The 25,049-nt window shown below is 35.7% G+C and overlaps 2 pseudogenes; both read right to left on the bottom strand.

Moving 5' to 3' along the window:
- Positions 1 to 2,194: 2,194 nt before the first annotated feature.
- On the bottom strand, positions 2,195 to 7,847 carry LOC120175346 (annotated as a pseudogene).
- A 1,634-nt stretch (positions 7,848 to 9,481) lies between these two features.
- LOC120175323 lies at positions 9,482 to 13,143 on the bottom strand (annotated as a pseudogene).
- Between the last annotated feature and the right edge of the window lie 11,906 nt (positions 13,144 to 25,049).

Below are 25,049 nucleotides of genomic sequence, written 5' to 3'. Positions count from 1 at the left end.
ATTCAGTGGGGAGCTTGTGCTTCTGTTTGTATCTTCTTTGATCTCTTATACTTTGAGTAGAATAATTATTAAAAGGATTCTCCATGATTGAAACGGGGTGCACACTAAGTAGATCAGGGTCGTCGAAAAGTGGGGAAGGTGAGCTTACGTGGCCGGTTGATGCGTTTTAGGACAGGCTTCAGTTAATTTCGTTTGGAATTGCATTGCAGACATGTTTCGAAGTTTGAAACTTTGTAACTCAGAATATTCATTTTACGGTAACTTTTGTCGGAAATAGAATCAAATTAATTGGAAAGTGTTGGTGAACTTTCCCGGAAACTGGAGTAAATTCTGGAAATCTGCTGGCTACTCTTGCTTTGATGATATTGTATCTCTTGCTGTTGATTTTATCAAGAATGTTTATCCATGCATGTTATTCAACTCTATCGAAATAATCTTGGGTAAAATATACTATAAATGAATGAACTATATCGGAATAATCTTTTTATCAACAAATTTCAAAATATTATAAAATAATCATTAAATTTCATCAAACCATTATAAATTGATTACAAAAATAATCTTAAATTGCTTTGAAGTTAAGCAAGCAGGTGAGCATTAGAATGCAAGATGGCTAGTCCTTCAGCATTCTGTTTTGCTTTTTTTGTGAGGGCTGCATGCCCACAAAGCGACTTCAAGGGCCAGTGGGAAGTCCTTTACCGCTTTCCATCACCTAAAATACAATCCACAACCTGTCATTTTTAACAAGAGGTTGATAAAGTACCTTATTCTGGGATGCAGTGACGGAAAAGGGTGCTTGCATTATCATCATTTAGTGGTTTCAAATAATGTATGAAATCAGATCTCCAAGGTCTTGTAATATGGCAATTCAAACGATAGCTTGTCAACAAGGAATTCAGACCCACACCAGACATCATCAAGGATGAGTAATACAGGACTGGTTGCCAGGTGCCTTAATTTTTGTTCCAACTCATTCGGACACTCCACTATGATTCTTAACATGTAGTTTCTGCAAAATGACCTCCAGTTTGGGTGTCTTTGAAACAGTGGCATAGAAGATCACGTTGTCTTTGAATATCTCTGTTCAAACTTTGCATTAGAAATCAGTTCAACCGAGTTGACATGAGCAATCAAACCAGAAACTAATGTCAAGTTTCTACAACCTTTAAGCTTGGGAATTATACCTTTGACCTCTTCATCTTGACATAGCTATTTAACCAACGCCAGCTTCCCGGATCCTCCGGGCGAAACACAACAATGACCAAAACCCCATCACTTTATCTTCAGCTCTTTAATTGTCCACGAGGCTCAGGAACTCTAAATGAACCCACATCTGCAACCTGACTACACATCCCATTCCCGTTGCTAGACCCCTCTCTCAAACTAATTTCCTTACCATTCCCTTTTCAACTTCAAACAGCAACTCGTTGATGTCTCTCACCGCATATGTTTGCATAACCCGTCCAATCTCTCGAGTGAGTTCTTCAATTCTTGAAGTTTGTGATCAAGTTCCACAAGCGGATTCTACAGCACTTGATGACGAGTTTCTGCTCTTTATCGATGATCTCGACCAGCTGTTTCATCTCGTTCTATTTTCTTAACACCTTGTTGAATGACTCAATGTCTTTGATTACTAAAACAATAGATGATAGCGTGGACTACAGTTCCTTCAAGTCACCATGAAACATGGAAGCTGTTCTATGACGCAGCTGTCCAACACCAGCCTCTAAAGTGCCATAGCAATCTTGATGGAAACCCTAACCCAATTAAAGAAATGCAACTTAGTAAGCTCCTTCAAGTTTCCTCCAGGACCGTGAATCTTCAACCGTGTTACTGGTTGACTTCCGTTCTGTTACTCGGTCTGTCTGAAGCTTTGGCGGTATGTTAAACCCCTAAAGTCCTCTAATTTTATCATTTTTGGGGTATGATACTGACAAAAGATTCCTTGTTTTCCTTGACGTTTGAGACCAACACTTGCCAATCTTCTGCTCGATTTAACAAGTGGTGTATTATTGTTTGTACAAGTGATTAACTGAAACGTTATTAGCTTTGCTCAATATTTCTGCATGTCATTGTATGGTTTTTCTCTGCAGGCATATCCACGAAGCAGAATACATTACAACATCTTCTAATCAGATGGCAGCAACCTTCATATTTATTACTGCTTTTGTTAGGCATTGTGAAGGAACAGGAATCCACAACCAAAGAAATCAACTATTTCAGAAACGAACCATAATACTCCAACAAAAGCTAATTCAATTTCACCGCTTGTCAACATAGGTAAACAACTTTAAAGCAGAAAAAACTAGGGGAAAAAACAGAACCCCTTGCACATCTTAACTAAGTAAAAACTTGAATGGCTATGGTGCGGGGATGGAAGGAAATGCACTTGCTATCGGGTTCTTCACACCAACGCTCTTCTGAGTGCAGCCATTAAGGGACAGTGTTTTGGTCAGATTGATGATGAGGGATGTTGGATCTGCACTGTTCTTTGTCCTCCTCAGGTCTTCTTCCACTTTCCTTTCTCCTGCTTTTGATTGATTCTGCATGAACAGATTAACCCCAATATCAAACTATAAAAAAGCATAAAATTAATCGCAAAGATAGATGAATGAATATAAGCATGATAACATTAACGGCATTAATGCTTGGTGACAGCAACTTGAACAATTCCTGCATGGCATCTGACAGCTATTTGCAGTGACAATGGTGTGTTTAGTTGAGAGATAGACAGGGAGAACTCACAGTCAAATCATCTTCCATGAATCCTAGAGTGCCGGACTTGTAATTCTTTTTTGCATGAAGTGTCTTCTCTCTATTTTCATAAAATCCAAGTCATTCAACAACGATGATTTTTCTGAATAACCTTTAAAGATGTTCAGCATTTCTAAGCCTTGCTTGAGATCAATCTGCAAATCGTAGGAAGTGTGATAACATTAACTATATGTTTGGTTACATAAGTGTTAACATAAGAAAAAGCTTAACTATTTCATGTCCATACATACAAAAAGAATTAGTAAAAACCCAAACTTGAAATTAGAAGGATGAGTAAAAGATGATACATATCCAAAACAAGTAATACTCGTGGAACTAGAACATGAGGTAAAAATAACACTCCTACCAGATGTAGGATAAAGTCAATAATCACAACAATCATAAAAACAACATACTACATGAATTAAAGTTTCTAAATACTACCATTGAATTACACATACTTGTTCTACAAAGCCACATAATGAGTTTATTGAATGAATGATCATTAATAAATAACACTACAAAACTTTAAACACTTCCAATGAACAGGAATCCTTTTGATTCATTATGTAAAAGGTGAAACAAAAAGATAACAGGGAGGATGATGGGAGAAGAGGAGAAGGAAAACATTTTTGCTTGCACATTATGTTGAGCTTTTATCTGTCTCTCCAATTCTTCCCAATAAATGATTTCATAACACATCAAAAAGCAAGAACATCCACAAAGCTAAATGGCTTTTGAAATACACAACCATAAATATAGCATGTTGTCAAGCAAGAGAAGAAAACAAAATACCTCTTGTGTGTCCCTACTATGAGTCACAGGTTTGCTCTCATTGTTTTCCAGGATAATGTGGAACAGCTCCTTATTAGGGATATCTTTTATAACATGCCACTTAACCGGGAAGAAACCATTCCACTTATCCAGTTGCCAGAAATCCATATCTTTCTTGAAGTCCACCTTGCCAATCATCTCAGCTAAGCCAACAAACTGTCCACTTCCATTAACCTTACATAAAATTGTCAAGAAACAACATAAGAAGCAGAGAAATTAAAAAGTGAGCCCCCAATCAAAAAAGAAAAAACAATCGACAGCAAGTAATAAATAACATAAACGAACAAAGAATATCATGATTGCAGCGGCCATTATATATAGACAGAAATAATAGATACACTTTGCAGAGACAACCTGAAAGAGTTTAAATACACACTTAAAGGAATTTAAAGCAGCAGTTAACTACAAATTTAAGACAGCAAATCTGAATCTCAGATCCATCATTGTGTTCAGAAAAAATTACTATATGATATTGTTAATTAATTAAACAACAATGGAAACTGATTCCTTGAGAAACCTTTATTCGATTAAGGGTAATGCAAATAAAATATGGAACCTCTTGTGAAAGTTATGTTTATAACTCACCGAGAAAAAGAGAAAGATAGGACATTTTGTGTCAGTCTCACTTTCTCTAGCATCTGCTTCATGGAATGCAGCATCCAGCTTCTTATTTCCGTTTGGAGTACTTGACCACACGTCATACTTCATGGATTTGTGGACATCATCCTCACTGTAGGACTTAATGACAAAGAACTTTGCATTTTCATAGTCAGTTTCGAAATCTGGTAGGTTGCATTTATCTTTATAAGAATTAAGTCCCAAGTCTTCCTTCTTAACAGAAAAGTCCAAAGGAACAACCCTGTTAGATGTCCTTGGACCACGAGTTAGTTCAGCAGAGTTTTCAAAGTCAACATCTCTGTTGGATTTCCTATATCTGTCATTTTGATTCCATAGTCTCCCATTTTGCCTGTAGTTCATAGGACCATTGTTTTGCGAAACACCTTGCTTTTGGTTGTTAGATGAAGGAGATTTTCCACCTTGGTAGTATCCCCTATAAGATCCTGCCGATAGATCAGTACCCGAATAAGTCCCCTGCAACACAAACACAGATAATAAAAACCTTGAAATCCCAAGTTGGCAAATAATTGCAAAAAGTTATTGACCATCCACTACGGTTGTTCAAATTAACTTCAAACAAGTTAGCTGCATCATGGAAGCATAATTCTTGACTGATATAAACCTATAATATTCCAGAACATAGTATCTTTGTAAAAATGATAATATAAACCACTTTTATCAATATATGCAGCAACAGTAGTATTCTTGTCATATAGAAAATAATTCTAACCCATATGCCTAAAATAAACAAGAAATTAAATCAAGTAACAGTTTTGCTGATAAAAATATCATAACCTCCATAATGAATGACACCCCAAACACTTTACCTTGCTTAGTGGTTTGTTAGGCTGAGTGTAAGTAGATCTAGATAATTTAGCACCAAGGCCATTTGATTTTGTTGAGTTGAAACCATTTGACTTTTCAAAAGCAGAACCTGAACCATATTTTACGTTTCCAAAACCATCAAAGTTCCCATTTGAAACATCTACAGCATATGTTGAATCCCATGTGTAACAAGGCATGGACTCTGACCCATAGGAAGCTGGAGGCTGATAATATCCTGACGAATAATATGGTTGTTGACCAAGGCATTGACCATCAACACCCATTAAAGCTCCAGTTGAGTATGGGTTATAGCCAGGAAAATAGTAGACCAAGGAACCATTTTCTGATTGCACTCCCTGATGCAACAACCCAATAAAAAACAGAAGAATCAATATATAGGATTTGTGATTCCACATTAATGATGAAGTGAAGATATGAATAAATGGAATCAATATGAAGGAAGGATGTCATAAACAAAAAGTGCAGAGTAAAGGAAGTAACAGAAGAGCATACTGTGTGTGAACCATCAATAAGAAAATAGCACTTATCATCCGGTTGAGTAAATGACCCATCGAAACCTGCACCAAAGAAGAAAAAAACACTTCCAATTAATGTTCTTTTACAAAACTAAATCTGCTTAACAGTTCAAGTACAATGGTAAGCTAAATTGAAACAGAAGAAAAATGATTTGACATGACATAACAATAAATTTAGTGACAGCTACTAAAGCCTAAAAATTGCCACAGAAATTGTGAGGGTGAATTTAAAATATCACGTACAAATTCATAACGATTCCTAAAACCTATTTAATTTATGAAGACTTTTCAACAATTGCTTTTTCATTTGATTTAAAAAAAACATTATCAATTTAATTCATCATTATTTTAAAACTTTGGCATGTAAATGTGCTATCTGATGCATTACAGCAATTAAAGATGAATGAAACCTCTTTTTTGCAATAAAACCCATGGCTGTCCTGATTCTGACATTGGGCCCGAAAGCCAAGTTTCAGCACGAAGAACTGCTATCTAATCTAACTCTAACCTGGATAGTAATAATTTTCAAAGCCAGTAGATTGATTGGCACCAGGCTCTCCAACCAAGTCTTGATTTGCACCAGATGAAGGATATGGTGTAGAAGATATTGTGGAAGTCAAATCAGACGCTATTCCAAGTTTTCCAGAAGGCTGGAAACAACAAATTGTGCCAACGTCACAAAACAATGCAAAATAGTTGATAAAGCAAAAACAGAGTTTAATTTCGAGAAAAAAATAAAGATAAATGAAAGCTCTGAATAAAATTTCACAACATACCACATCCTGCTGGGAATCCAATTTGGGAACAGCTTCAGACTTCAAATCCACATTGATATGTTCGGCTAAGTTAAATGGTTAAGTAATATCATCGGAGAATCGCATAACATTCGGAAAACAGAATACAAAATCACAGTCAAATTGACATTCAGAAAAACAGATTGCAAAATTGACTTACCATGCAAAATTGAGGAACTGACTTATAACATCAATAAGGAAGCTTAATCACAAGTTAATGTGCTGCTTCTTACTATAATCAAGTTGATATCACGAGGTAGATTAATAGTATTAAAGTGATTTTGTTAACATACCAGTTCCATCCACAATAGGTGAGATGCCAAACAAATTGATTAATTCCCACTGATATCTATCGTTAATGGTCACTCTCAAACTTAAGAGATCATAAAGTGGAGGTAATTCGCAAGCTATAAACCATATAAAGCCAGAGTTTTGGTCACTAACAGTCAACCTATAAACATCATAAACCATCAAAAGCACTCGCCACATTACATACAAGGCATAACAAATAAACTGAAGCAAAGGATACGATTCTCCGTCATCTTTTCACCAGTCATTTTCAATATACCAAACAAATATTCGAAAACCCAATTGACCTAACAAAAAATAAGAGCCAAAAGGCTCAAGTTAAAGGCTGAAATTGCATTATTTTATAAAAGGATAAATTCGAGCTAATCTTCAACGCCTATTTTCAATGATTGAAAAGAAAATACTTAATAACATTCTTGTATATCATGGTCATAGACTTAGCGCATAAGGCATCTCTCAATATTTTTTATTATATTAAATAACTATTTAAAAATAAAACTATATATATATATATATATATATCAACTTTAAAAAAAAGATTTTATAGAAAACAAAAAAGCATTGAAAAGTGATCAAATTGAACGTTGGCACAACAAATAGGTGTGAAAGAAAGAGATTCAGTTCTTTACTCGTGGATAGAAAGCAAAAGATTCTTTTTTTAAAGTAAATAAAAATCTAAAAACAATAAAAAAAATATTTTTAGACCAAAAAAGAATCTATATACACATATATTGGTCGATTCACAATGCATTTGAAAGAAAAGGGTAAATAAATCCAAAGATATTTTGAGGGAAAATCGGGATTTTGAATAATTTCGCGCCGCCAAAGAACTTGACTTAAAGAGGAAAAAAAGCCAAGAATAAAACTTTTCATTTCAAGAAAACTCCCTTCGTAGATTTTTAAAGAACGGTTTTGCTAAAACAGTAAAGAAAATAAGGGCAGCTTAAATTCTTTTGGGGGGAAATGGTTTGGAGAAGTTAAAATGAACTGAAATCGAAAGTAAACCCTAAGGAGCGTGGATCAAATACCTACCTGAAGAAAGACCTGGTCCGATATGATGAGTCGGGTACCCGCTAGGATACCCGGTTCTGATTTGAAGAAAAACCACTCTAGTTTTTCTTCTCTTCCTTTCTCGAGAGAGTGGAGTAGGAAAAGGAAGAGGGAGAGAATGGACTGAAACGCTAAGGGCTTTTAAAAGTGAAAATTGAGATTCCAAAAATAATGGACGGATGTGATTAGTTCATAGTTTAGGAAACAAGGAATCGTGACCGTTGTAATTCAGGAGAGTGGATTCGATGTCTGTCTTGGGCTGGGTTGGGCTGAAGCTCCCGTCCTTGTTTATTGTTTAATTGTAATTTTGATAATGTTTTTAAATTAAATTTCCATTTAACTCCCCCAATTCCCAATACTTCCGTTCTGATTTTCTTATTATTTGCATTATTTCGTTTGAATTATAAATCATAACAAAATACCAAACGAATTAATTGCATGTATGGTAAGTATATTTGCCAATTGGACCGATTAAATTCGAACGGCTAGATGATTAAATTATAAATTAAATATTAAAAGAAACGATTATATATGGTAAGTATATTTGTTGATAGGACGCGTCAATTTTTTTTAATAATGATAACTGGATTTTAGTAGTAGAAATAATAAAATAAAATCAGAATTATAAATCATTCAAATATAGAAAACAAATTAGAGGTAATAGTCATAAAAAATTCATACAAAAATAAAAATATTAGATCTGAATATACAAAGAAAAACGAATTATTTCATTGAGATTGACGACCAATTGTTGTATTGGGATGATATATAGATATAATTTTGTGGATTTCGCATCACACCCGTTTTAATCGGGGTGGGGAAGTGTATAAGTGTAATGGGTAGTGGGCGGGTGTGGATGTAAAAATATTTTTATAATTAAAGATTGTCACTTATATAATCTGTTAGGTTGTTGTCAGGTGAGTATGGACAAATACAAGCAGGTACGATATAGGTGGTAGTTAACTAATTGGGTAGTGGGTGTGGGGTGGATTTAAGAATAAACTCGCATGGGCGGGTGTAAGTTTTATCCATCTTGAGTGGCGGGTAGGTGATGAACCTAAATATATTAGGTCGGGAAGGGGATGGGGAAGATATATGCGCACACCTGGCCTGTTTGTCATCTATAGTTGCATGAACCATACATAAAATCCAATCCTATTGGACCTGACTATTTTTCTCTCAAAACTTAACTTAATCTAATCCATTCAATCCGAACCTAAATTTTAAACATAAAATTTAATTTATTCGACTGGGTCGGATATGAACCCGTCAGATATGAGTTATTTGCCCATCCCTACATATAATTGCAATATTTTTGTTTATCGTTTGATGGGTAAACGGCCCATTACTAAGCGAAAAAACAAAGTAACGGTGCAATCTGGCCCAAAAACGAAGAGTGTTTGCTTTTGTTTAAATAAAAACAATTAATTTTATTAAAAAAATAGAAAATATATAAAATCATTAAGAAGTTAACCACTTGATATCATATCAGTACCACGTAAAAAAATTATCTAAAAACTCAAATAATAGATAAATGTAAATAGATATAATCACTAACGAAATACAACAGAATTTAAACTACCCAAAGGACCTATAATAATCAACAGCAATGATAAGATTCTTTTATTTTGCAGACACACGGTGGGCAATTATTAGAATGCACTGATCATGCCACCAACAAGAATTATGATTTCAAACATTTTAATCCAAGTAAAATATATTCAAATACAACACTGTCTACCTATAGGATGGTGCATCCATTGATTAATCATATTTCTCTATTTATATCAAGTCACCAGAGCTCTTCCTATTCTCTATATATTAAAGAAAAAAAAGATATATACTTTGCAAATACCAAACAAATCTACAACACCATTCATCTCATTGATCGTGAACGAGCGAAGAAGATGAAGTTTGGTATTGGGGCTGACGGGGGAACTCCGATAACATTTGAACCACCTCTCTCATCGTCGGACGTTCCACGCTAATTTCTTGTACACATAGCATTGCGATGAACAATAAGTGCATCTCTTCATCTTTAGGCACGGTTGTTAGCCTTGGATCAACGACGTTAACCACTTGCGCTCTTCCACGGTATTTCCTTAATTTGGTTCAATGAACGATATCGATACCTTCACCGAATCCGCCCACCGGTTTTTGGCCGGTGATCAGCTCTAGAAGGACCACCCTGAAACTATAAACGTCACTCTTCTCATCCACTTTTAGTGTGTACGCGTACTCTGCAACAAAGAAAATTTACATTATCAGAACAAATATTCAATAGTTGTGAATGATCAAGTTGCCAAAGAAAAGCAGCCATAAGGGGAATTGTGGGTGGGAAGCAGCGAAGAAGAAAACTTTACACGTAAGACCAACTTGGGAATCACATGTCGCGATCACTAATCAAAGTTTCTTCTCTGATTGGGAGAATTTAACGGCTGGGATTACTTCCAGCATGCCCCACAAATTCGGCAGTTTGATAATACATCAACTTAACTGACTATACACCTCTCGTACAGGAGACGTAGTTTAGAAAGCATGCATGAATTAATTAAGGGAGGGAATTTTGCGGACGTACCAGGAGCAATGTAGCCATAGGATCCTGCAATAGCTGACATGCACTCTGATGCACCGCCGTCGACCAGGAATTTAGCCAAACCGAAATCGGCGACGTGCTCTTCGAAGTTTGAATCAAGAAGAATGTTGTTCGATTTAACGTCTCGATGAACGATTAGTGGTGAACAATCATGGTGAAGGTAACACAGACCTTTGGCTGCTTGGATTGCAATTTTGTACCTCAAGTTCCATCCCAGCAATCCACTTTTTTTCCCATGTAATGCTTCTCCCAGACTACCGTTTCTCATGTACTCATAAACCAAGAGATTGGTTTCCTTGTTGGAACAAAACGCTAACAACCTGACAATGTTTCTGTGCCTTATGTTTCCTAGTGTCTGGATTTCGGCTCTAAAACCATGACCATGGTTGCTTGTGCCAAAACCCACTTTTTTCACTGCAATTTCCATTCCATTAGCCATTTTCCCATGATACACTATCCCGGCACCTCCTCTTCCGATCACCTTACCGTCTTTAACGCATTCGAGGACGTCGGAGACTGTGAATTCTAACTTTTAAAATGCTGTCATCTTCCAAGAATTCGAACATTTTTTCTTGAATGACTTGGCCTTGATTATGGCGGCAGTGGCAAATATTGCAGAGCATATCAAAAGGCCGAGTGCAAAGATTAGCTTAAAGTCCCCGGGGGCCTTTCTTGGGGTGCCTGTGATTGCAGTGAAATTGAAAGGATTGTTGAGGAGTGAACCGCAAAGTTGAGGATTGCCTGCAAATGATGAAGCGTTAAAGACAGAGAATTGGCCGGATTTCGGCAGCTTCCCGGAGAAATCGTTGAACGAGAAGTCGATAACTGTAAGGCTTTTCATCGACCCAATGCTTTGGGGAATGGCCTGATTTAAATGGTTCCTCGATACATTCAAGTAACTCAGGATATGCACATTGGAAATCTCAGGTGGAATTGAACCAGAAAGGTTATTCTGGCTCATATCAAGGTAAGTGAGATGAAAACAATTTCCGATGTCGGCCGGAATACAACCAGAAAGCGAATTTCTACTAAGGTCAAGCTTCAGGATTTGCCTGAGGTGCCCTATAGAAGGTGGTATTGGACCGGAGAATTGGTTTCCGCTAAGTAGAAGGATTTCAAGAGAAGAGAAGTTGGAAAGTGAAACTGCCAATGGACCGGAAAGGTGATTGTTTGACAAATTAAGCTGCCCTAACTTAACAGGTTTTGATGAACTATTATCGTTTTCGGCCAATGTGCCCAACAAGTAATTGCTCTGCAACTCTACTAAACTCAGCTCCGGCAAGTAGATGAACCCGTTCGGAATGCTACCATTCAAGTAATTCTGCCCCAACCTTACTCTAGTGAGACTATAACATCTCCCCAGCTGTTGAGGTATATTCCCGAAGATGAAATTCTTCATCAAAACTAATATCCTCAGCTGATTCGAAGCACACAAGTCTGTCGGGATTGTGCCGGTGAGCTTGTTGGACGACAAATCGAGCAATTTCAACTTCCCATTTCGTCCGAGATTCTGTGGTATAACACCGGTGAAGTTGTTAGCCCAAAGCGCCAGAGTTTCCATATAAGGCAAGTCAGCTACGTAGTCTGGGATGGACCCGTGTAACCTGTTCATGAAGAGATTGAAAAGCCTAAGCTTCTTAAGACTGCCCAACTCGGACGGGCCCGGTGAGTGCATTGCGAGAAAGGTCTAGATTCTTCAAGCTTGTCAGGTTGCCTAACTGCTTAGGAATAGGACCCGAAAGTTGATTCGTATGCAAATAGAGCGTATCAAGCAAATGCAAATTCCCCATTTCTTGAGGAATTGGACCATCTAATTCACAGCATGAGAGATCCATGATAACCAAGTTCACCAAATTACCCAACTCTATCGGGATACCACCTTGGAAAACATTATAATACCCCAAGTAAAGCTCTCTCAAGTTTCTGAGGTTACCTAATTCCCCAGGGATTTTCCCCTGAAGATCATTCCCCGACAGTTGAAGATACTCCAACCCCACTAGTGTTCCGTAGCTGGGCGGGATTTCGCCGTAGAAATAATTGCCACCGAGATCCAAGTGCCTGAGTTTCTTCAAGCCAACAACTCCAACCGGTAGTAAAGCAGTGAAGTTGTTATAAGCATCAAATACTTCCAGGTTGGCGATACTTGCATAGTTACAATCCAGGTTACCACTCAACTGGTTGTTTGAAATGTTGAGAAACAGGAGATCTCTTAAGTTGGCCATCTCAATGCTTCCGGTGAAGTTGTTGCCAGCAAGCGAGAGATTGGTCAGTTTATTAAGCCTTGAAATCCGAGGTGAAACAGAGCCGCCCATATTCTTGTCCGTCAAGTCCAACGAAACAACTCGTCCCTCGGAGCACCCTATTCCGGCCCAAGAACATACCGAACTCGGGTACGAAGAATTCCATGAACTTAACAAAGGTTCAGGGAACTGAAATCCTTTTTTGAGGGTGACTAAGACGTGAAAATCAGTGAGTAACGAAGTAGCAGTAGCAGAAGCAGAAGAAGAAAAGGTTGTTAGAAGAGAGAATAGTGTCAAAACAATGAGAGGGACCATGTTTCCCTTTGGAAATATGTTCTCAACAGGATGACGTCTGGAAGGATTCAAGCGTTCCATCAACAAAAGACTTTCTTAGAAAGGAGGGAAAAGTGAAGGGAATCTGAGAAACTTCAAGTTTGTATAGGCTTGAGGAATCAATCATCTTGATACTAGAGTCTTCATGTACAACAAAGAAGCCAAGCTTCTCCTTCAGTTGAGGAAGAACAGGATATTGGAATTCTACTACTCAAGTAGAGCTAATAGTTTCAGGCTTTCAGCTGCTCCTTCTTTATCTAAACAAAAACTAGGCCTAAGAGCAGACAGCAGAGAGTAGGGTTTTCGTTTAAAAATATGGTGCTCTGTTTATTCTATATGACAGTAATACCCTTTTGCTTTAATCAAAGAATGTTCTTTATCGCTTTGAACGAGAGAGATGTTGGAGTTGCACTTTCAATCATTTTAAAATGGCTAAATTGTCCTGTTGCTTTTCATCCATTGACAAATGACAACCATCTAATTCCCCGTTTTAGCCAAGTTATTGTGTTAAGGTAGAGTGCTCTTAATAAATGTATTTTTCGAAAACTTTCCAACAAGTTTATTGGTACTGTATCATATCTGTGTAATATTCATCTTGAATCACGCTTAAAAGTTAACAATTTGCCCAAGAAACACTACCATGTTCATGAATAGACGGAGTTAAAAAAATGAAGATTTAAAAATCACTGAATCTGAAACCAAATCCAACAGAGATATAAAGAAAGCTGGGGGCACAAAAAGCAAGTTGTGCGATCACCTTTATGATGCATGCATGGAGAGGTACCATTAAAAAGGGGATTTTTCATGATAAATATAAAAATAATCATGTTAAATGTTAAAATTCTGCACTGTCACTAACTAATGTCATGACACCCTGACAACGTCATAAAGCTCCTCAACCATAGGTTGGATCACAAATAGATTAAAAGTTAAAAACCCAAAGCTTTTTTTTTTTTTTGAGTATTTCCATGCAAAGTGTGTATATATAGTTATACATACTAAATGTAACCTTGTATAGACAGGAGAGTAATGAGTTTTTAGTCTGAGTTGGAAACATGTGGCTGCAGAAATAGTAAAAGAGAGTTTGAAGGAGTGAAAAAAAATGATGATTATTAATATATCGTTACAAATGTTTAGGTCATAATGGAAGAGGAGTTAGGGTTAGAACAGAAGGAATTGGGGGAGAATCATAAGCAATTAGGGATTGGAGGTAAATTAGGGATCGGGAAAGGAAAGGAACATAAAGCTATACAGGCTGGAGAGTATGGACGGGCCGGAGCATATGTACGGGCTGGAGAGTATGGATGGGTCGGAGCATATGTATGGACTGGAGGGTATGAACGGGCCAGAGCATTAGGAGAAGAGAAATTCACTTGGATCCGAGCTAAAATAATCCAAGAACATCTATTAGTAGCTAATATAGTCACCACGGGCCTGGGAGATAATGAGCTCCGAGCTGGCTAGTCCACCTAGAAAGAATCTGCATGAGTTAGCAATCTAATCGTTATATTTGTTAGAATTGCAGTACATGATACATCTGTGAGGGTACATGTGCATATATAAGTTGTACTTATTCCTATTAGGGATCATCTTTGAAGAATGAATTCAAAATTTTATTTATCTTAAATTCTTTCTTTCTTGAAATCTCTATTTCGTCTAAAAAATTCAACCCTAAAACGTAACAAATTGGTAATCAGAACATGAGTCTTGGCAATAAAAAAAATGGGAAAACAGAAGAAAAATAAAGTGATGGCAGAAGATGGAACGTTAGCTGTCGTTCAACAAAGCGTTAAGGAGTTACAAAATCAAATGGCAGACCTTAAAGATGATTCTTAAGTGTCAAAATGGTGGGAACAAAAAGAGAAAAGGTTGGAGAACTTTGAATATGAGTTTGCAAAGCAGAAAGGATACTTGAACCAACATCCTAAAAATCCCGAGGAGCAAGGAAGGGGGGAAAACTTCTGAAGAAGAAACAAGTGTTGATCGTGAAAAGAAGAAGGCCAATCAGGTACATGAACATAATACCTCTAAATCAGTAGGCAAGAAATCGATACACATGAAAGTAATAAGAGAAAAAAAGAGGTATTCTTACCAACCTAATGATCCAGGGATATTAGCATCTAAACCAGTGGTATTCTAAGGTTATACACCTTTGACTAAGAAGTTGCAATTAGATAACAATGTGGTTAGTTCTTGTGAGATTAAAATGGGAGGTGAAGAAAATACTGACAATATGAATTCATCTAAAGTTCCTTTTTAAAGCACAAGTTATGTTTTACCTAGAAAAAGGTAGAACTACAGATGTTTGATGATAACAATCCTAGAGGATGGATTATGAAGTGCCAAAAGTATTTCAATCTGTTTGGAATTCCAAAAGAATAGAAAATGGAGGTAGCTGCTATGTATTTAGTAGGAAGGTTCGAGACCTAGTTTGATGGCTATATTATGCATAAATGTATGGTAAAGTCGCATAAATTCGAGGCAGATTTGTGTCATAGGTTCTGTAACAGAAATTATTCAGACATTATTGAATAATTCAATAAGTTAATGCAAAAGGGAAGTGTGGAGGAGTATTAGGAGAAATTTTGTAATATCCCAAAACATCAGGCCAGTGACTAAAATGTAAGGATTTAAAAATTAGTGGTTAAATTTGATATATTGAAAAGTTCAAGGACTGAGTCTAGAAATTTTTGTATAGGACTTATTATCAAATATTGAAGATTGGAAGGGCATTATGATCTTTTAAAAGGAAATGAATTTAATATTCTTTTTTAAGTTATTAAAGCATGTGGGGATTAGAAATTAAAGAAAAAGAATAATATGGAACTTTGGTTATCTTCTCTTCTCCTTTCTTTCCCCGTAAGCCTCCATTGTTAAGGTAACTTAATTTCAAGTTGGTTGTTTCTTTAATTTTTGAGTTGGTTTTGAAGTCTTGAGTGGTATAAAAGCTTAAGGATGAATAAAACTAAGAGTTGGGTGAATGAATGATAAATTGGTGAAATGGTTTTTAAGGGATTTGATTAAATTGATTAGTAATTGCATTTTTAATGAAATGTTTGACTTGTCAAGGGTCTAATTAAGATGTTTGAAGTCTTAGAAATGATTGAGAACATGTTTGAAAATTTGGTATGATTCTTAGTCTTAAGTGTTCCATAGAGAAATTTGGTTGTTAAAAGGTAATTAATGGATATAAGTTAGTTGTGATAAATGTTAAGTTGAAGGGTTTGATTGAAGCTAAAAGTATAAGATTTATGTGAAGTGTTGGTAAAATTCAAAGTGAAAGAAGTAAAATCTGGGTAAGGGTATCGGTACTGGAATAACAATATCGATATTATAGGATTAAATTGAAAAAATTATATGAATCAGATGAACATTATCAATATTGATTAAAGTAGTATCGATACTGATGTGAAGGTATCGATACCAAGAGTAAGGTATCGATATTGTAATTGAAAATGGAATTCCAAAATGCTAAAATGGTATCGATACTGAAGTGGGTATAAGTACCACAGAAGAGAAGTATCGGTATTGTAGGAGGGGCACTGATACTATTCCGTCTGAAAAGAATATTAGGCGTTTTCGTTCCGTTTATGTAAGTGTTAATTGGTTATCCGTTAATGGAAATTCGGTATTGATATTGGACATATTGATGTGTAGATTTGGATTGTAAACGTACCGAAAGAATCAACATAGTACGAGATTGAACGAAAAAAAGAGAATTTCGTTTAGGACTTTCGTGAGGCAAAGGTGGGTGCAGTTTATTGTTTTATATTACATATGAGAACGGCTTGCAATAAGCCAACCTCGAAAGTTTTCGATCGAAAATAGTTTTATTTATTTTATTTTATGCAATATTTTTATGATGTTTTATATAAATTGTATTTCCAAAGTATTATTTGATTTTATTAACATATGAATGTGTTTCATGTGAAAGTGAATTATATGAATGTGTTCTGCGTGAAAATACTATGCGAAAGTGTTCTATGTGTATAAAAGACATTGGAATAAAGTAATGAAAAAATTAATTATAAAGCTAAAGCCCAAAGTATATGTATGAGAATTAGAGGTATAGTTGGCATGCCAAGAGTCGAGGGTTCTACGCGGTCCTTCGGGACAAATTTCTACATGGTCCTTCTGGACAAATTCTACGCGGTCCTTCGAGATAAATCTATGTGAAACTTCGGTGCATATTCTACGTGGCACTTATGTGCAAATTATATGAGCAGTGGGGACTGCAATTAGTGCACAACCTCAATGTACTTAGATACCTTGAGTTCTCAGTAATATACGTTCGGCTAAAATAATAAAATGATATAAATTGAATAATGAGTAACAATATACGTTAATTTCATGAAATTTATCTTGATTTCAGTATGAAACATTTTATATGGATGAAATAAGCAAGTGTTTTTAAATGTTTTGTTATACTCATTATTGCCTCACTAAGTCAACGACTTAACGTGTGATTGTTTCACACGTAGATTCAAAGAGATCAGGAGATTAAAGTTAGGAAGGGACAACATACGCTTGAAGAAAATCATATAAGAACAAGTTAAATTGTAGGTTCCTTGTTATTTTGTAAATATGTTGGCATGTGTAACACCCCAACCCGTATCCGACCTGGATATGAATCCGAAAAGTCTCGTTGACATTTCAAAACATTTATTTATACAAAATAATGAATACTTTTAAACTCTTAATAAATACTACTGAATAATTTACATAAAATACATTTAAAACATTTCCAAATTCAATCAGAGCGTACACTTAACTACTTTGTTTACATGCCAACCTATATTTTACATAATAAGAAATACTGTGTAATTTACTTCTGATCTGATTTTCGAGTGAAGATATGTTGTTCTGTTGCTTAGCTTTGATCCTCCTACTTTTCAGTACCTACTTGTAAATCACTTACACGCTAAGTCATAGACTTAGTGAGGCATAACATATAATAATAATGCATTTCATATACATATGAACGTATAATCTATTTATTCAATCATGTCATATATGATTCCATGTAAATAATAATATCATTCTAACATGTAATAATACAAACATTTTTATACCTTTTGTAACCCCATGTACATTACTGAGAACTTTAAGGTATGTGAGTACATTGCGGTTATGCACATATGTTGTTACCACAGCTCGTATAGGGTCCCACTAGGGGCATGTGAAATTTGTCCCGAATGACCTTTGAATATCCCGAAGGATCACTGTATATCTCGAAAAACCTATGAACCATTGACTCTTGGCATGCCAACTATACCTATATCTCTCATATCATATAACATGGGCATTATTCTTATGATTCACATGTTCATGTATTCATATCATTACTCTTATGATCACATATTTCTTCTCTTCTGTCACATACCACATGTATGTGTAAACATCTATGTCATTTCATATAACATGTATAACATGTTGCATATTCATGTAAGCATGTAGATCATGTCACATATAATAAATTATACGTATTTTCATGTATTCATGCACACATAAGAATCACAAATCAAATAACATTTTAGGAGTCACTTCATACTATAGTAACTCCAACACTGGCTCATCGAAAGCCAATGTTCGTTCGATAACATAAGTACAATTTAAATTGCAATCACCTCCTATGTATCGATACACTTATTGCATTCGATGTTTTCCATTTCAAGAGTGTATTGATACACCTCCTATGTATCGATACACTTATTGCATTCGATGTTTTTCGTTTAATAGTGTATCGGTACCTGTTTAAGGTGTACCGATACACTTTGCCCAGAAATCATATTTTAGGCACGAAAATTCACTCCTTTCATCTTCTACACTTCATGTTTCTTCCCTTTTTATGTTCTTAACTCACATGCATATACTTAAATCAATTTATACTCATTTATTACATCTTAAACTTCAAAATCCTATTATCCATATAGAAATTAATAATCATACCAATTTTTCAATATGTTCTAAATCCAATTTCATCACTTAATATCTCTTAATTATGTTGATGACAAGTCAATTTTTTTTCAAATTAAACTTATCAACTCTTTTCCAGAAATTCATTTAGAAACACATTCTCTTTAATCTCTTATAACTTTTTCATCTTTTGATTTTAAGACAACTTAAGCTTTCCTTAAGCTTAAGTATCACCTAAGGATCAAAACACATACTTAAAATCAACAAATAATCAGCTAATTAGAAAACTCACCTTTGCTCCCTTAGTTTCACGGTGGAGAATAAGAAGAATGAAGAGATTTATGAGAAATCTCTCAACCTTATCCCATATATATCCTTATCTTGTCTATTTCTAAGTCAAATGACCATTTTTCCCTTCAATTCCTTTAATAATTACTAACAACCCTTCATAACTTATTTACAAATAAGTCATTGAACTATTCAACTATTCTACTTTAATCACCAAATTTTGAAGTTTTACAATTTAGTTACTGACTCGTAGTTTGGGATGTTACAACATGTATTACAAAGTTTTAAATTGTAATGTTCTAATCCGTTTTGTAATCATATTGTTTTACATTTATGTAAATTATTAATTATTTATTTTTATTGTGAATTATGAATTTTCAATAGTAATTTTGTTATAAGGGTTTTAATATTTAAATACCAGTAAAGTTTTAAATTTTCAATGAGTTTTAAAAGAGTTAAAGTTTTGAAAAGTCAATGTGACACCTCAGATTCATATCCGGGTCGGGTACGAGTTGGGGGTGTTACAAATTTGAAGAGTTAAAACCTTATTTGTTGTAACAAAATATGTATTTGTGGAAGACTACTTTGTCTCTAGCTTCATCAGTGGTCTCAAAGAAGATTTAAAGCACAAAGTTAAGGTGTTAGAGTATAGAAATTTATCTGAAGCATACATGCAAGCTAAATTGTATGAGTTGGCAAATGAGATTGAGAGTAAAAAGTATAAACTAACAGAAATTTTTCTTGCATATTTTAGAGTAACCAACAAAAAAATTGGAATACTGGTCCTATGATTAAAACAAGTCCTCCAAACAATAATGCTAAACAGAGCCTGGTGGAGTACATAATAACTCATAATTTATGTTTTAAATGTTGGGAGAAATTTACCCCTGGACATCAGTGCAAAGTCAGACATTGAATTGCATGGAGAAAGAGGAAGAATCCGCTGAAAAATAAATGACAGAAGATGAACCTAGGGAAACTGAAGAATTGGAAAAAAAAGCTTTGGAAATCTCCATCAATGTCATTATGGGAAACGTAGGGCACACTACCTTAAGGATACAAGGATTCATCAGAGCGAAGCCCATAAATGTATTTATAGACAGCGACATTACTCATAATTTTGTAACTCCTAAGTGGGCTAAGGAGGGAGTGGAGCTAATACACATTCAACCATTAGTAATCACAGTAGCTAATGGAGAGAAGTTGTACAATACTGCTAGGAGTAACAAGGTGAGTTGGAAGATGCAAGGTTATGAGTTCTAACACGATTTTAGAGCCTTGTCCGTAGGAGGCAGTGGCATGGTACTTGGGGTGGATTGGAAAGAGGAATTCAGTCCCATAATGATGGACTTTAAGGCTAGGACTATCATTTTTTAGAAGGATGAGAAGACTTTTGTTATTAGAGGGACTTAAAAACTACCATAATCAGAACCATCACAGGAGAAAAAAAGGATTTCATTGGTCCCCAGAAGCCAGAGCAACTTTTGAAGAATTAAAAAAATAAGGCTCCAATTTTGACTTTACCTAATTTTGAACAGAATTTTTTTTGGAAACAGATGCTAGTTCTAGAGGCATTTTAATTTATGAGAATAAATATTTGGCCATTTTAATGGCAGTCTCTTACTGGAGACACTATTTGGAGAGTGATCCTTTTGTAATTAAGACAGATCGTGAACCTTTAAAATACCTCCTTGAGCAGAAGTTAACTATAGCTATACAAAAGATCAGACTTACTAAGTTACTGGGCCTTGATTATACAATTCAATACATAAAGGACAATATTAATAAAGTGGCAGATGCACTCTTTAGACAACAAGGGGATTCTTTAGAATTTTTACAAATAGGTGTGACTATTATAACTCCTACTTGGATACATGACATTGAGCAAAGTTATGTAGATGATACCATTGCACAGAAGAAAGTTCCTATCATGGTTCTTCAACCAAATAAGATAGAGGATTGGAAACTAGTTAAAGAGGTTCTATATTTCAAAAACAAGGCATATGTTGGCAGCAAGGGAGACCTTAGAGAGAAAATTATTTTGGCTCTACATGATTCACCACATGGAGGTCATTCAGGTATTCAAGCTACCTATCAAAGAATAAAATCTTATTTTTTTTGGCAAAAAATGAAAACTATGATTCAACTGCATGTGTATCAACGTGAAGTATGTCAATGGACTAAGATTGAATATGTTGCTAAATCAGGGTTGTTACAACTCATTCTAGTTCCAAACAGTTTTTGGGAAGTCATCACAATGGACTTCATTGAAGGCTTGCCACCTTCCACAAAATACAATTGTATTCTGGTAGTGATTGATAAATTTACCAAGTATGCTCATTTCATGCCATTGTCTCAACCCTATACAGTGGTGGAAGTTATTAGGGTCTACCTAGACTAAATTTACAAATTACGTGGTCCTCTTAAGGTCGCTATTTAGGATAGAGATAAGTCTTTTAGTAGTCTCTTTTGGTAGTAATTATTGAAGCAACTAGGAACTACTACATTCTTTAGCACTGCCTATTATCCAGAAACAGATGGGCAAATAGAGAGACTCAATCAATATTTGGAACAATATCTTCGTCATGTGTTTTTTAAAGCCAAACTCATGGTCGAAGTGGCTAGCCCAAGCTGAGTGGTGGTACAATACTAATTACCACAATGCTTTGGGAATGACCCCATTTGAGGCACTATATAGCTACAACGCCCCTAATTTGGCTTGGTTGGGAGAATCCAGAGTTGGGTCAGTCCATGACATTATGCAATAATGGGTTCAGTTAAATACATTACTACTCGAAAAATTACTTAAATCTAGTAATCCTATAAAATAGATAGTTAACAAACATCGCACAGACAAAGAGTTTCAAGTGGGAGATGAGGTCTACCTGAAGCTCCAACCTTACAGACAAACATCAATTACTTTAAGAAAAAAACTTGAAGCTTGTTGCTCAGTACTTTGGCCCCTACAAAATACAACAGAGAATTGGTCAGGTTGCTTACAAGTTAGAGTTACCAACAGAGTCAAAATTGCATCATGTATTCCACATTAGTTTACTCAAGAAAAAGGTTAGAAATTGGGGAGTGACCTCGATCGATCCCCCAAAATTCGCATCTGATGGTCAATTGAAGGTCTACCCGACCATGGTTTTGAATGAACGGATAATCAAATGACAGAACCAGATTATCACTAAGATGTTTATTCAGTGGACGAACATGGGACCGGTCGACGCCACTTGGGAAGACTACACCGTGCTGAAGACACAATTCCCTTATTTTGATCCTTGGGGATAATGATCATCTGGTGGAGGGGGTATTGTCACGATAGAAGATGAGTTAGGTTATAATAGAAGGATTTGGGGAAAATCATAAGTAATTAGGGATTAGAGGTAAATTAGGGATCGGGAAAGGAAAGTAACCTGAATCTATACGAGCTGAATAGTATAGACGGGTCGGAGCATATGTACGAGCTAGAGAGTATGGACGAGTCGGGGTATTTAGATAAGAGAAATCCACTTGGACCCGAGCTGAAATAATCCAAGAACATCCATCAGCAGCTAATAGAGTCACCACGGGCCTGAGAGATAATGAGCTTTGAGTTAGCTAGTCCACCTGGAAAGAATCTGCATGAGTCAACAATATAACCATTTGATTTGTTAGAATTGCATTACATGATACAGTTGTGAGGGTATATGTGCATTTATAAGTTGTACCTATTCCTATTAGGGATCACCTTTGAAGAAATAATTCAACATTTTCTTTATCTTAAATTCTTTCTTTCCTGAAATCTCTATTTCTTCTAATACATTCAACCCTAAAACATAACAATTTGTTGAATGATCAGTATACAATTATGTTGTATACATAGGTTGTATAGGAATTGCCCGTCCAACTCAGTTGGTAGAGCGCAAGGCTCTTAACCTTGTGGTCGTGGGATCGAGTCCCATGGTGGGCAATTTATAATTCTGATTGCCGGAGGTCTCCCACGGTAGCTGCTCTAAACCTGGCGTTGGGGGCAACCTACTATCCTACCTCCCCCTTATCCCATTACATATGGGAATAGGGTCATCTAATTATACATAGGTTGCATAAAAAGAAGGAAACTAGTGGAAGCTTTATTGAGTTCATCAACTCTATTCCCTGCCATCTAGTTTTCTCCTTGCTTTTCCCTGTAGAGATAGGGCCAAGTCTTTGGTTAATTCAAGTAAAAGCAAGGGTACTAGATATGCTTTTGACCTACCACTTCGAAAAAAGAGAAGGAGAAGAAAAACTCCATGACCATGACCCCTTCTATTAACTGGAACTCGATGTCCGCTAGTAATATAAAGTTCGATTATATTTGAAGTTGAACCAGAGTTAGACCCTTAAGCGGGATATTAAATCTCTACAGACGTTGCTTCTTTTCATTTACGATGTTTGAATCTAAAATCTTACATTTTTATGTAAGAAAGGGTGTATTAACTTTAACCCAATTACAATTATTTCTCTTTCTTTAAAGAAAAATCCATGAGACCCCATACATGGGAAAGAGTCCTCTTGTAATAACATGAGCTTCACTGCTCTCTCTCTCTTTTTAATCTCTTTCATGTGGACAATGTCATAAAATAGTGGTTGGCTGGCTCCACATTTTGTTTGATTGCTTCTACTGTGAAGAGAGCAAGCGAAGGGTTGCTGTGCTTTTGAGTTGTCCCCCATCTGTCTTGTTGATGTGCAGGCGTGGCCCCTCTGAAGGGTCATTGTCCCTATGGGTTGGTTCTCAGCAGTGTTTATGCATTTGTAATAACATTAACATACAATTGATACCTGCAGGAAAGTCCAAGAGGAAACATCTCAACTTCACTTTTATCTAAATCCAGGCCAAGTCAACCATTTTAATCAAAGAATAACTCTTATAAAATTAACACGCGGACCATTACAAGTGTGGCAGAGTAGAGCATCCAGAAAGAGAGAACCAGGTTCCTTGTATTTCATTAAAAGTTGTTGTTAAAGCTGCTTTGAATGTTCACTTGTTCTTGAGCGGTAGCTTAAATGACATGCGAGAGAATAAAGAGTACTTTTCAAAGACAAACAGAAACTGTATTGAGGGCAAGAACTTTCTTGTCCCTGTATATTTTTACTCGTTTGTTTTCCTGTGTGTCCATCACCAAGGGTTTTCAGATGCAAAATCATAGTACCACGTGATTTAGATAAAATTAATCATGGATATGAGCTTATTGAAATGTGACAAGAAATAGTGGTGTTTGGTGGATCATGGAATTCAAAGATGTGATGCTTCAATATGCTAGTGGAAAGGACTTATATTGTGACTGTATACTCCCAAATTCACTCACAAACTTAAATCGTAAAATAAAAACGTGATTTAGAAAATTTTCAAATACTATTTCAATGATAAAAAATGATATATTTTTAGATGGTTTATATTTAAATATCATATGAAAATAAGAACGAAATAAAATATAAAACATTTATTATAAAAAAAAGATTTCAAATTGAGGTATAAAGCTAGGCTGGTCTGGTCTGGGGTCTTTGCTTTCTTTAGAATATAATTCATTACAGGTGTAGGTGTCTTGTTTTTTAAGGACACTGCAGTTGAACTATAAGATCGAAAGGGTCTAAAATTACGTTTGCTCCCTAGTTCCCAGGACCAGAATCCAGTCTTCTTTTTAACAACAGTTTAGTATATATCCCCTTCAACGTCTAATACTTCACTTGCAACACAGAAGTCACCGGAAGTTGTTATGATGCCACTGGCTTATCTGCAACTTCGTTTGCTCGGTTCTTAATCACAAATCAATGATTACTAGGTTACTTTTTCTTTTTCAGGGATAATGACAATTCATGAATGAGGTGATCAAAGCCTGCAACTTTGCCTGAATCTGGTTTGAGGCATGTTTTGATGATCCAAAAGTACTACTTTTTCCCACAAGAAAGATTCCCACAACTATGAATGATTTCGGTA

This window comes from Hibiscus syriacus, unplaced genomic scaffold (assembly GCF_006381635.1).
Source record: "Hibiscus syriacus cultivar Baekdansim isolate YM2019G1 unplaced genomic scaffold, ASM638163v2 tig00112205_pilon, whole genome shotgun sequence".
In the NCBI taxonomy this organism is placed as follows: Eukaryota; Viridiplantae; Streptophyta; class Magnoliopsida; order Malvales; family Malvaceae; genus Hibiscus; species Hibiscus syriacus.
Note: the sequence above shows the minus strand (reverse complement) of the source record. Positions and strands in the feature narration are given on the sequence as shown.